Source organism: Protopterus annectens, chromosome 4.part0 (assembly GCF_019279795.1).
Source record: "Protopterus annectens isolate FY-2018-M chromosome 4.part0, PAN1.0, whole genome shotgun sequence".
In the NCBI taxonomy this organism is placed as follows: domain Eukaryota; kingdom Metazoa; phylum Chordata; order Ceratodontiformes; family Protopteridae; genus Protopterus; species Protopterus annectens.
Window position 1 is genome coordinate 1049074768 of NC_056733.1, and position 14945 is coordinate 1049089712.

A 14945-nucleotide genomic window follows, 5' to 3' on the forward strand; every position below is an offset into this window, starting at 1 on the left:
TAAGTCTTCTATAAATGAAGTGAGCACCACTAATATGAGGCAGTGTCTTATAAAAGCTTTAGATTTTGTGAAAAGAATGGACATGGCTGTGATGAATACGCATTTTAAGAAGATTAGGAGCATAGGGTGACATCCAAGAGTGGAGGAAGATGCACACAGGTGGATTATATCCTATGCAGGAGGGCCAGATTGAAGGAGATTGGAGACTGTAAAGTAGTGACAGGGGAAAGCGTAGCTAGGCAGCATAGGATGGTGGTCTGTAGGCAGCATAGGATGGTGGTCTGTAGGATAACGATGATCAAGAAGAGGAGGAGCAGTGTGAGGTCAGCGCCTAGGGTCAAATTGTGGAAGTTGAAAAAGGGTGATTGTGAGGTGGAGTTCACGGAACATTTAAGACAGGCACTGGGTGACAGTGAAGAGTTACCAAATAGCTAGGTAACTACAGCAGAGCTGGTAAGGGAAACAGCTAGAAAGGTGCTTGGTATGACATTTGGACAGAGGAAGGAGGACAAGGAGACCTGGTGGTGGAACGAGGAAGTACAGGAGAGTATACAGAGAAAGAGTTTGGTAAAGAAGAAGAAGTGGGATTGTAAGAGAGATGAAGAATGTAGACAAGAGTATAAGGAGACGAGGTGTATGACAAAGACAGAGGTGGCAAAGACTAAGGATAAGGCATAAGGAGAGTTGTATGAACGATTGGACACAATGAAGGGAGAAAAGGACCTGTACCGATTGGCTAGACAGAGGGACCGAGCTAGGAAAGATGTGCAGCAGGTTAGGTTGATAAAGGATAATGAGGGAAATCTACTCACAAATGAGGAGAGTGTGTTGAGCAGATGGAGAGAGTACTTTGAGGGGCTGATGAATGAAGAGAATGAGAGGGAGAGAAGGTTGGATAATGCTGAGATAGTTAATCAGGAAGTGCAGTGGATTAGCAAGGAAGAAGTAAGGATAGCTATGAAGAGGATAAAGAATGGAAAGGCTGTCGGTCCAGATGACATACACGTGGAAGCATGGAGGTGTTTAGGAGACATCGTAGTGGAGTTTTTAACCAGATTGTTAAATGAAATCTTGGAAAGTGAGAGGATGCCAGAGGAGTGGTGAAGAAGCATTTTTGTACCAATTTTTAAGAATAAGGGTGATGTGCTTAGCTGTAGTAACTACAGAGGGATACAATTGTTCAGTCACAGCATAAAGTTATGGGAGAGAGTAGTGAAAGCTAGGTTAAGAAGGGAGGTGATGATTAATGAGCAGCAGTATGGTTTCATGCCAGGAAAGAACATTACAGATGCAATGTTTGCTTTGAGGGTGTTAATAGAGAAGTATAGAGAAGGTCAGAAGGAGATGCATTGTGCCTTTGTGGACTTAGAGAAAGCATATGACAGGGTGCCTAGAGAGGAGTTGTGGTATTGTATAAGGAAGTTAGGAGTGGCAGAGAAGTATGCAAGAGTGGTACAGGATATGTACGAGGGTAGTGTGACAGCGGTGAAGTCTGCAGTGGGAGTGACAGATGCATTTAAAGTGGAGGTGGGATTACATCAAGGATCAGCTCTAAGCCCTTTCTTATTTGCAATGGTGATGGACAGGTTGACAGACAAGATCAGACAGGAGACCCCATGGACTGTGATATTTGCAGATGACATTGTGATCTGTATTGAGAGTAGGGACCAGGTTGAGGAGACCCTGGAATGGTGGAGATATGCTCTAGAGAGGAGAGGAATGAAGGTCAGCAGGACTAAGAATATATGTGTGTGAATGAGAGGGAGGATAGTGGAATGGTGAGGATGCAGGGAGATTTGGTGAAGGTGGATGAGTTTAAGTACTTGGGATCAACAGTTCAGAGTAGTGGTGAGTGTTGACGAGAGGTGAAGAAGAGAGTACAGGCAGGGTGGAGTGGATGGAGAAGAGTGTCAGAGGTGATTTGTGACAGATGGGTACCAGTAAGAGTGAAAGGGAACGCCTACAAGAGGGCAGTGAGACCAGCTATGTTGTATGGGTTGGAGACAGTGCTATTGACAAAGAGGCAGGAGTCAGAGCTGGAGGTAGCAGAGTTAAAGATGTTAAAATTTGCATTGAGTGTGACGAGGATGGACAGGATTAGGAATCAGTATATTAGAGGTTCAGCCCAGGTTGGAAGGTTTGGAGACAAAGTCAGAGAGGCGAGATTACATTGGTGTGGACATGTGCTGAGGAGGGATGCTGGGTATACTGGGAAAAGGATGCTAAAGATAGAGCTACCAGGTAACAGTAAAAGAGGAAGGCCTAAGATAAGGTTTATGGATGTGGTGAGAGAGGACATGCAGATGACTGGTGTGACAGAGCAAGATGCAGAGGACAGGAAGAAATGGAAACAGATGATCCACTGTGATGACCCCTAACGGGAAAAGCCAAAAGAGAAGAAAAAGAAGGAAATAGGTGTGGAAGAACAATGGTGATGCATCAAAACTATGTCATGAAAGGAGTCATATGCAGATCAGACAAGGTAAATAGAACTGTTGTTCTGTTCTCAAATCTTATTTCGAAACAAGGTGATTTAAGGAATACAAGGAATAAGAAGAAGGAAGACAAACTGCAATTACATGAGGTAAGATAAGAAATGTAGACTCAAGAATTGGAAGAGCTGCAAACTTCAATGTAGAGCATGAAGTGTCACTATTACTCTGTAAAACTGGAGAAAGATGCCTCTAGCATGGGCTCTGATCTTAACAGTGCTTGGGGTGTTTAACAAATACTTGTTAAGCTCACCTACGTACTACTAAAATCATGCTAAGGACTAACAGTGATAGTGCCAGCAGAAAATAAAACAGCTTTTAAAATCTATTAGACGCCACTCATATAAACAAAAAGTGTAAGGGAATGATGTATCTAAAAGTTTTTAAAGCCATTCATTCTACAAAAGAGCACTTTGCTTTTGCCTACTGGCTATCAGAAAACACTCAGTGTTTTACACCCCCCCCCATTCAAAGGCTTTAAAAGATGCTAAAACATTCTGTTCTCCAACAACTTTTTTTTCTGTAAGTATTAGCTGGTGTAGTAGATAGAATTTCACGCACTACAAAGAATTATAATTGGGTCTCCAATCATAGCCAACATGAAGTGCTCCTGCCAGGGATATCAAGATTCATCTCTTGAGCTTCATCTCGAGGTGAATTTCTTGGCATCCATAAATCAAACCCATAAATCAGCTGGTTATGATTCGAGACAAAGACATAATCATCTATGAAGTGCTGAGCATTCACCAAGGGAATGGAAAGGCATTTACAAAACTCAGTCATTAACAAGGTCCAGCACAAGGCCCTGTTTCTGTATTTATTTACTCGTTGATTGATGTGATTTGCTTCTGGGGTTTCAGTCAGTAGTACAGCAAGGGTTGGGCAAAGGGGGTAAATGCCTCAGGCAGAAAATGTTAGGGGGCATGATGTTTATGAACCAAAATGCAGTTACAGAAAAGCACTTGATTTCAGAATTGCTCTTGATAGAGATGAGGATTGTCTGCCATACTGTACATAGCCAATTGCTCAGTAATCTAACTATTTTGGCGGGGGGGGGGGGTCATGGATTTTGTGGGGAATGATTGGCTTCCTACAGTAATGTAAAGACATTCTTTTTTCTCTTGAAGAGCTGGAGGTGGGGGTGCATGGATTTTTTGCTGTACGGTAGGAAGCCGACTAGCTTTTCTGTAGGAAGCAGAAGTCATTTTGTTTTTTTGCCATTCACTTGAAGAGCTGAGGGGATGGAACAAATGTTTATGAGACTGGCACAGCGCATTAGATGATCCAGCTACAGATCTAATTTCAGCCGCAGCCCAGTCCAAAATACAGTACATTTCTTAGAGTGTTACATTTTGTAACATTTTCAAAAGCATAAAATATAAACACTTAGTATTTATAGACTGTCGTTTAAGTTACTGGTATAAATTACAACAAGCGAAGACACATTGGACAACTTAGTCTGTACAATATTTTGAGTCGTACTAGATTTTATTTTATACAATATTTTGAGTTGTACTAGATTTTATTTTACTTTGTGTAAGAAACTTACCTGTTTGCATTACAAAAGAATGCTACCTGTATAGATAGCTTAAATTTAATACAATGAAGTATATAGTAAAGTATAATATATTATATAGCAAAGCATAGTATAGTTAATGTAATGCATTGAACAAAGAACATTAAGCTAAAGGTATTGATATTACAATACACTGATTAAAATGAATAGGAAAATAGGGGTCCATATCCAGAATGGTACTTCAGGAGTTTGCATGTAGAAATAAAGTCATAGTGGAGTAGTGCAAAAAGGGGAAGAATCTAAGTATGGCATGGATCAACTATAAAAAAATATTTGATAGTATTCCACATTCATGGATAAAAGAGTGTTTAAAATGTATAAGATACACCATACACTGATCAACTACATTACAGTGACCATTAAACAGTGGCAGACCACTTTGCAATTAAGCCATGATAAAGGACAAATTATTATTCCATGGATAAAAATTCAAAGGGGATATTCCAGGGTGACTCTGTCACCACTATTATTCTGTCTTGCCCTTAACCCATTAAGCTGTCGACTTAACAGCTTAGGCTATGGCTATAATTTGGCTCCTATAAAACAACAAAATGTAAAGGCTTCTCATCTTCTTTTTGTCTGTGATTTAAAACTGTATAGCTCATCAGATGAGGAACTGAAAGCGCAACTGCAAGCTGTCAAAACTTTTTCAATGATATAAGAATGTCATTTGGTCTTGATAAATATGCAAAAGCAACCTTTAAAGCAGGAAAACTGCAGCACCAAGAAAACATCAGTTTGGGACAGGAATGTGATATAAAAGAACTTGGGAAGTGTATAAATATTCAGGAATTGATGAAGGATCAACAATAAAACATGAACAAATGTGAATAAACCTTAGTAAGGAAAATATTTTAGAAGACTTAAATTAATCCTGAAAACAGTGTTGACAATCTAGGAAAAAAATCCAAGCTATAAATCAGTTTGTTCTTCCTGTCCTAATTTACAGTTTTGGAGTGATTGACTGGCCCCAAAACGTGTTGGATAGATTAGATAGGAAAACAAGAAGGATGCTTCATGCTCATCAAATGATTTATAAAAATCAGTGCATGCCGAGATTATATATTCCCTGTTTTGAAGGAGGTATGGGCCTCCTTGAAATTGATTACATGTATAGATCTGCAATCGTGGGACTCCGCACATATCTGCTGACATTACAAGATCCAAATGTAGTGAAAGCTTCAAAACACGAGGAGAAAAAAATCTAAGATTACTTCTCTGCTTAATCTTGCAGCAGCATATCCATGTCAAACAGGAATGGAAATCAAACCAGAAGTAGATAAAAATCAGGCAGAAAATGAATGCGCCAAAAAACAAAAGAAAGACTATAAGGTGAAGGACCAGATGAGAAGGCAAAAAATGTGGAAAATGCATAAATATAGTAACTTCTGGAAGAACCTCATGTTGATCAGGAACAAACAGAGGAATGGTTAAGGAGAGGCAAATTCAAGCCAAGAGATGAAAGGTTAATATTGGGGGCCCAAGATAGTGGGCTATGTCCACATTGGTTTATAAAGTCCAATGAACATGTGGGAGAAACAGAGAAATGTAAGCTTTGTAAAACCAAATTGGAAACAGTTGCATACCTCATTGCTGGTTGTGACATACTAATGGGAGAAGGACTGTATACTGAAAGGCATAATAACATGGCAAGACTGTTGCACTGGGGATTGTGCAAACATTATAGGTTCATAGGTTCATAGGTTAGTATTAGCTATATCTGCCTAGGGCATTTATAGCCAGCATAGTGTGGTATGCAAACACCACCCTTAGGATGAGAATACAGCGCTCTTTATAGCTTTTAGTGCCTCTGTCTAGTAGTGACAATGACAACCCCTGGGGGTAAACCTATGATCTCCCATCCACCGTGAATTTCTTCTCTAGAATAGAGTCAAGAGGGGCTCTGCCTCATGCCTTACATGGGATTCTTTCCGTGTTAGGCCCTGTCTCTGGCCTGAATTATCCCCTCCAGCACGCTCTATTTATTTCTGTGTTGGCGGTTGTTCTTGGCTGTGTTGGAGCTAGATGTTGGTCTTTGGAATTGGATTTTCAATCCATGTTTGAGATTTTAATTCAGGCCAGGACCCAGATTATCGAGAGGGCGAAGTAGAAATAGTCAGTACTAAACTGAACTAGCCAGAGCGAGAAGTATGTCAGGCAGCAATATATGATTAAACTTTTTGGATTGGTCTGGAACTCTGGGAGTGGGGTTTTTCAACTGCTGCAGGTGTCGGGTGGACTCCATCCCAAATGGGGCATTGTACTCAATCATCTCAAAGTGAGAAGAGACAGGGCTAGGTATGACCTCTCTTGATCTACTTTGATAACCTGATCAGAGAACAACTTAGTTGAAGGTGAGTTTTGCCACGCCATGTAGTTGTGTCCAAATGAGAGAGTGATGTACCTCAGTCCTCTGTCCTAGGTGCCTGCCCCTTGTCTTTGGGATTGCATGATTACTTTGTTCTTGTAGGTGCCATAGATGTGCATTTATTAAAAGGGTATGACTATACATTTTGGCCATTTTTCTGGCAAGGCCTATAAGGCCTCTAGGAGGTCTTGTTTTGTGTCCCTCTCTGAGAAGGATCTTCGTTGCGTGGAGTATCATTGTAAATCAGGGGGAGGCGGGATGTGTTTGCTTTGCCTGCCACTCTTATGGTCTAACAAACCCTCCTAAGGGTCAATGACTTCCGGTTGTGGAGGTCCCAGGACTGAGTTTGTGTGGACTGCTTTAGCTGCTTATTGTCTCTGACATGGGTTGAGCAACTCTGACCTGTGGTTGCCTTTGCTGTTATAGTTCTTTTTTTCATTGAAAGCAAGTTTTTTGTCTTTTGGTGGGTTTGTCTTTGTGTTTGAGTGTTTTGTCAAGAAAGGTCAAAAGTGAGGTGTTTGGAGAGACATTCATAATCTCCTTGACTGTTTCAAAAAGTCGACTAAGTTCAGAAGTTTGGATTTGCCTTGACAAAGAGCAAATTCTGACCAAGTTGCAGTTTGTGGTCCAAATGTGACCTGGATATATTCCTGTCGATGCTGGTACTGAAGTGGCTAAAATCACTGGAAACATGAGTCACAAAGCATCATAGAAAATGATGAAGTCTACATCACATGGAATCACCCATTACCAACAGTTCAAAAGACAGATGCTAGAAAACCAGATATAGTGGTCCATGAAAAGAAGACAAAAGCATTGATCATTGAAATCACCACACTCAGTGACTACAGTGTCTTTTGTACAGATAGACACAGTCATAGAATATCAGGATATGCAGGCAGAAATGATGGTAATGTGGAAGAAAAATACCCAGACAGTTCCTATAGTAGTAGGAGCAACAGGTCTTATAAAAAAGAATCTACAGTCTTATTTAGATATGCTACCGATACATGTAACCCCGTACGAATTGCAGAAGGAGTCATTACTGGGCACACTGAAGGTGTTGCGAAGAGCACTTCTGGCTGACATCAAAGATTAAAACAACACCAATTTCATGAACTTTAATTATACTTTGAGTTAGGAATGGGGTCCATTCCCATCGTTGTATTAGAAACCCAAAACACTTGGAGAAATTAAAAAAGGTAAAAAAATGAGATGTAAGATTTAGAAATGTGCAGCTTGCTGGTTTACAGTAATAACTAATTTAAGACATTAAGTACAGGACAGAAAGGGATAGTAGAAAAACAGTGATTTCTTAATGCAATTACACTTGCTAGCCTCATTTAAATATGTGAATACCCTTTTTATGAAATTAGAGTAATTTGTTTAATTTCTGATGTACAGATAAAATCACAGTGCTACTCCATTTAAGAAAGCAGGAGTGCTAAACAAACTATGGAAATAAAAGGCAGTCAAAGCAATGAATTGGGTCTGGTGTGAATTATCACATACTTCTTTGGAAAGTGAAAGGAGACTTGGTACTACCACGTATTAACCCTACTAACAAACCATTGGGGAAACTGATAGAAAAAAGAGGGGAAGCAGATGTGACTTCCCTTCATAATACCTGGTAAAAAGCAGAAGATAGAAACTGCATACGTGCCAGTTTGACCTCCAATGAAATGAAATTAGGACTTAAAGTATGGCAGCTGGTAGCTAAACATCAACTGTAAGAGCTCTTTGGGAGTAGGGAACAGTTTTTTATAAAACAAAAAAAATTGTAAAAAAATTACTGAATGGTCTCGATTGCTGGTGGATAATTTTCTATGTTCTTCAAGAAGACTAAACATTTCTTAAATCTTAAAAAAAATGTATAATAATAATAATAATAATAATAATAATAATAAAAGCTCCTTGCTTCAAATGCAAGAACTACCAGAGTGAACAGTGAAAGGTGTGACTAAGGTACTATTAGAAGAAAAGAAAAATCAGAGTCTGGAGCACAAAATCAACCAATATATACACAAATAATGAACATTAGTATGTCCTTATTGGAGTATATAGCAACTAAAAAAAGAAAAGTGAAATTAAAGAGACATTGAGGTTGCATTTGGACCATCTAGTTCAAATGTAGATAGTTTAAAGGAGCTGAGGGGCAGAGAAATAGTCTAAGAATCAGGATACAAGAGCTTGAACCAAAAATAATAGACCTAGAAGAAAGGTCTAGAAGGAAAATTGTGTATTTATGACTATTCTGAAAAAGTCAGGGGATAACAATTGTAAAGAATCTATGATGAAGTGCTTAAATCAATTGACGAGGATCCTGGAATATGAGCTCTAGATCGAGAGAGCTCACAGGGTTTGCACCCCATCCCCCCTTGCTAAGAAATGGCCAAGAGTCATTCCACTGAAGTTTTGGTCCTATAATCAGAAGGAGGCAATCTTATGTAAACTATGGGCTAAATAGACACTTTTGTGAACTGACTTTGTGAGAATTATTTTCTTACAATGATTATTCTGGCCTCATAAAGAAAAAAGAAATACGTTCATGGCTTTCATGAGGAAGTGCAGAGCGTTGAACATAGCATTTAAAATGAATTACCTCTCTGTCTCAAAGGTGTTCTCCCCCACTGGTCTGAGAACTTTCTTGGACACAGATCAAGATCTTCAAGATTTAACCAAGTGCAAAGAAAAAAAAGGAAGGAGCAGGCCGCGCATTAAGGGAGACAAATGGAGCAAGTAAAACATTAACCAAGAGGTTTTCAACTACACTTTTCCATTATTTAAAAGAAAGATGATAGATAAATAGAAGTAGAACCTTTCAAACAGCAACACACATAGACAGACAGACTCTTTCAAGTGTGACAGGACTCAGCACAAGAGAATATTTTAGAACAACAAAATTAATTGGACATAATTCAGAGATACGGACTCTGTGACGAGATTGATACTCAGGCAATTAGTCTTAGATGGACTGAAACAGAATTAACAGGTAGGTCATTGGATTAACCAGTTTATCTGTTATTTGCAGAAATGATGTAAAATGCAATACTGTCAAGGGGTGAGATATACTGTGCTAGGCGGTATGGGATTACGTTAGCAAACATTTGGAAGGCTGAGAGCAACAACATCAACATCCGAAATTTGGAGAAAAAATCACCAAAAACAACTTTTTTTGCAGGGGGTAAACTTTTCTGCACCCACATATAGGGAGCTGAACCCCCTACATCCCTGCTAATTATATATACTAATTCTGAGATCACACTACAGTGGGAAAAGGGCCAATTTCCCAAGCCCTAAACAGTGATTACATACTGTAGGTTTTCTGTTTAGTCCCATATGTTGACATTTCTGATGCTGATGTTTTGATCTTGAGTTTTTGTCACTCAAAATTTACGACTGTTGAGATAGCATCATGGACACTAACACTGTGGTGGGACAGGGGTCCATATGTAGAATGGTGCTTCATTAAAAGTTCTTAATCTCTCAGAAGGTTGTGAATATTCCACATATCATGGAAGATAGGTGCTTGACTAATTTACAGATGAAAGCAGTTTCATAAATCTATGGCAGAGTTTACACATGGTAGTGACAAGTACCTGAGGAACAGAAGAAAGGAAATTCAAGATGAGGTTCAAGTGAAGAGATGGAGGATGTGATTATTGGAAAGGAAGTTCAAGCATGACGTAAACAGCATCATATAGAATGAAAACACACATTCTATGATTAGACTGCTCATGAAATGGACAGTTTTCTATTGGAGAGATTAGAAAATTATCAACAAAGAAGATGATTAGCTGAAAGCAGAACATGATAGATGATTGTGTTTGGTGGAGAACATTTCCCCGTGTGGAGAGTAGCATTACAGAGTGACATGGTCTGTAGTTAAACTGTGGCTGTGAGCTGCACCAGGTAAAATTAGTGAAGGTTTCTCTTATCCCAAGAAAGAGAGAGTAAGCAACCAATATAATAAACTGCCATATTATCAGCAGAAAGGAAACAGGTTACTGTTGAAAAGGAGTGGTGGCTGAAAGAATAAAATTAGGTGGACATGTTTTCCTAATGTGTACATTTTTTTTTATTTTAAAATTTGTTTGAAAAAGGATTGGGTAAATTTTCAGTAAGCCATGACTGAATGGAAAGGTTCCCTGAGATTACGAGGACTATCAAAAGTATGCAACGTATAAATGATAATTAGGCAAATCCTAGATGGGAATAATTGGATCCCTATTGAAATATCAGCACTAGCAATGCTGAGTGATGACATGCCCCCCAAAAAAACACTGAAAACACAGGTGAAGGGTGAATACCGGGCACTGTTTTTCTCCTTTAAACATTTTTTATTTGCAGAGAGGAAGTCCCCCCTGCATGTTTCTTATGTGAGGGCAAGCCCCCACATGAATTTATATATACAAACTCCAAGACCACTATACTTCAGAGCAAAAGGAATATCCTGAGGAAAGCTCAGGGTAAGAGCTGCATGCAACTGGTGACCCAAGATGGCATCCAATAACCAGAAAGGTTAGACATCTCAACAGATCTTGAATCATGCACATCTATTGTCAGAGATAAGAGATGAGGGAAGAGAATATGTGGTTGAGACACTGAGGTTTTCTGACCCAGTTGTTAAAAAAGAATTTGTAATGATCGGTTAAGACAAACACTAGAGAAGATGTTGGATGAGTCTGATATAAGAGTAAATGATCCAACAAAACCCTGGGATAATCAGAAAATGGCACTTTAAACTTTAGCAGAAATAAAAGCCAAAGAGTTGGGGGGAAACTGAAATAAAAATACAAGGCAGGTCTGGAAATGATGAAGAACAGGCAAAGGTATACTGGGGAGGAAATGGAGCAGTTTAGGATAACAGTCAAAGAAGAAATGTGTGTGAAACTAGGGCCTTAGCACAAAACAATTATATCAAAGCCTATACAAAGTTTAGCATTGCAGCTCAGACAGCCGAAGTGTGAGCAGGCAAGTAGCCAGCTGAGTGTTCCTGTACAAGAAACACTTGAAAAACATCCTGGCAGAGTAATGAAAATACGTAATAAGTTATTATGCTGTGCTATGCAATGAAACATCTCCATTTGATAGGGAAAGAACAGGAACTAATAGATATTTGCAAAATTGGGATCTTCCTATCTTGTATGAAACAGAAAAGAAAAAATGAACTATGCAAATTAGTAAAGAGGTAATGCAAGTGGCAATATGATGTCAGAAGGCAGAGAAATGCACAAAAAGGGATGATATCCCGATCAAGGTTGTGAAAATTAAGATAACTAAGATAGTTCAACTATGGGAAAGTTATGGAAGGGGGCTGTCACAGTGGGTCTACCAAAATAGAAGACCTATTAGACCCCAGCTTGTATATGTCTATATCAATACTAAATCATGATTATAAAGTATTAACAAAAAGAATGGTCAAGATACTACCAAGAATTACTGACTTGGATCAACACAGCTTTATCCAGTGGACAGCATTCATAAAACTGTTATGATACAGCAGGATGCTGTGGACAGAGATCCCCCTGATGTAAGTGAGTATAGCAAATGAGAAGGCTTTTAATTGGGTCAGGTGAACCTTTATGGATAAGGTGATGGAGATAATGCGATTTCTCCGGAAGTGGCAGGAATTAGCATGTTATATAAGGGGCCACAAGCCTGTATTAAGCATGGATGAGTCCTTTCTAATAATTGCACATTAAAGAGGGACACAAGACAGGGTTGACCCCCCCCACCCCCATTTGTTTACTCTGTATCTAGAGTAACATGTAAGCAATATCAGGGAAATGGCTTAACATGTTATGATTAGTATGGATCTCCTGAAAAGACTGAACTGTTTATAGATGATATAATCTTATACCTTAGTTATCCTGAAAATGACCTTATGGTACTGTCAGAAAAACTTAGCAATTTCCAGTTATTAGCAGGGTATAAGGCTAATGAGGCTAAAAGAAAAGCTATAGTACTCAACTGTCTACATGTATCCTAGTACAAAGTTACCCATACCAGTAGGGGCACACAAAAATGGAATATCTTGTGATGTACTTAATGAGGGATATGGCCTGGCCTGCCAAAGAGAAGTAGGAAAAATCAAACAGAGAATGCTGCTAGCAATTAGATGATGGACAATGATGAGAATGACTAAGGATAGTAAGATACAAGCAGTTATGATGTTTTTAATCCAGCTAGTGATGTATCTATCTTTCTATTTATCTGCATACCTATATATCTATCGTTCTATATAAGGCACACATATTTTCATCAGGCAGGAGAAAAAATTGTTATAACTTGAGTAAAGAAATACATCATTTTTTTATGACAGTAAAAAAACTCAGGGTAAACTGAAATAATTGTATTCTACTAACTGAACAGATGGGCTGGGGTGCCTGATTTAAGAGAATATTTTACAGCTACTCAGATCATGTTGCAAACATTTTACAAGACAAAACAGGTGTGCCTAAGTGGCAGACAATGAATGTAAGACATGAACTGAGTATATATGATGGGAATAGGGTAGTTTTTTTGAAAGCAATGAAAGCAGAACACACAGGAGATTATCTCAAACAAGAATAGTGGGGAGATGACACCCATAGGAAATGTCTACCATACCTGATGTATATAATGTTAAGCTGTGATACTTGGGAACAGCCCAAATATCCCATTTCTTCTGCTCCTCTAACATTGTTAGCCTTCAGATTGTTATAATTATTGCTTTAAGTTAGGCAAGATAATAATTTTGTCTTTACCAATGCTTGTTTTACGTTAATGCCAGGTCTATACTAAACATAGTATGTCTCCTGCCCTCTTTTCTGCTTTAAGACTTCTCTTTTCTCCCTTACCTCTTATATCTGCATTGTCTTCTACTTTACCTTCCTCTAAACCAGACCTCCTTTCTTGGCTCATGTTCACTCCATAGCATCCTTTCTTTTCCTTCTTGTTCTTTTACTCTTGATATTTTGTTATATACTCTGTATACCCTTACATATCCTGTATACTTATACCTTTAGCTAATTGTTCCTCTCTCTCCTTCTTCTTAGATCTCAAAGCTGCAACTAATTTCTACACATCTGCTACCCCTGACTGCTGGAAAGAAAACACAGTTGCCTATCTGAAGTCCCCTGTGATACCTTGGCACAATAAACTGTAGTTTCCTTAAGTTAATGTATGCTTTTACTGCTGAATTTAGCATCTAAATTTGATTGAAGCTGTGGGTCTCCATACCTATCTGTAATACATCAGTGGAACATCCTCCTTTCTCTGCCTTTATATTTTTTTCACTGTATTTTGTCCATCCTGATTACTTGGTAGATTTGTGGCACAGACAACCGATCCCTTTCATTGTTGTCCAACACTGGTATCTTTAATTAAATCCCCACCTATCCTTCATAGTGTGGTTTCTAGATATATATTTTAAAATGGATAGGCAAACTTCTTACCTTTTTCTCAGTGCTGTTGCTCATACATAGCTTTCATAGCTTGTGTGCTACTGATTGTTTTTTATGTTTGCATTGCAAACTGTTTACAGGCTCTACCTGCTTTGTTTGCCCTTGCTACACTTGGGCTCAATCAGCTCCCCTACCCTACCCCCATTCCCACCCACCCCCACTTTCCTTTGGTTAATACTCTAGCTTAAACACACCCACTCCTTCCACTAACCTATCAATACCATCCAATCCAGTTCTCGCCAATCCTATCTCACACTTAATGCATCTATCCAAATTCTCTACTCTGCCTGCTCCTACCCTATCCATATATTATTTTTTGCTTGACTTTTCCAAATAATATATTCCTCTAGACTACTTCAAAAATGGTGAAAGTCTTTCACCAAACATATTTATTTTACTCTCCACACTTACATCCTTTCTTTTATCCGCATATATCTCTACAAACTATCACAATTTACACATCATAGTTACCCACTCCCCAACCTATACAAACTGCCACCACTCTCTGCACATCCTTATCATATCTCATCATCTGTTTAATAACTTCTGCACTCACCTCTTTTCATTCAAAGTTCTTCACACAAATTCCTACTCTGACTCTACTTACAGATTCCTGAGACTTCTTACTATACCGATGCACATACACCCTACCTTGAATAACTACATACTTGTATGTGAAGACATTCACCCCAGTCCAGGCCCAGCATCCCACCCTTTGAATGCCTCTCCTGTAGCTGTACCTCCTTCTACTTGTCTAAATTACTTGCTTTACAATACCTCTGAACTCTTAATACTAAATTTTAACCTAAGAAGCCTATTAAAAAAGATTCATGAATTCCATGCAACTATCACTTACTACTCAGCCAACATATCCATTTTAACTGAAACCTGGCTCAAACCACACATTCTGGATCAGGAATTCCTACCTCTAGGATATAATATCCAAATACAAGATAGATCAGTCAAAGTGGTAAAGGAGTAGCTATTTTATATAAAGACCATTTAAAACTTGAACATCTAGACATCCACCTCCCCCAGTTACTTTAAATATTGAAATACTT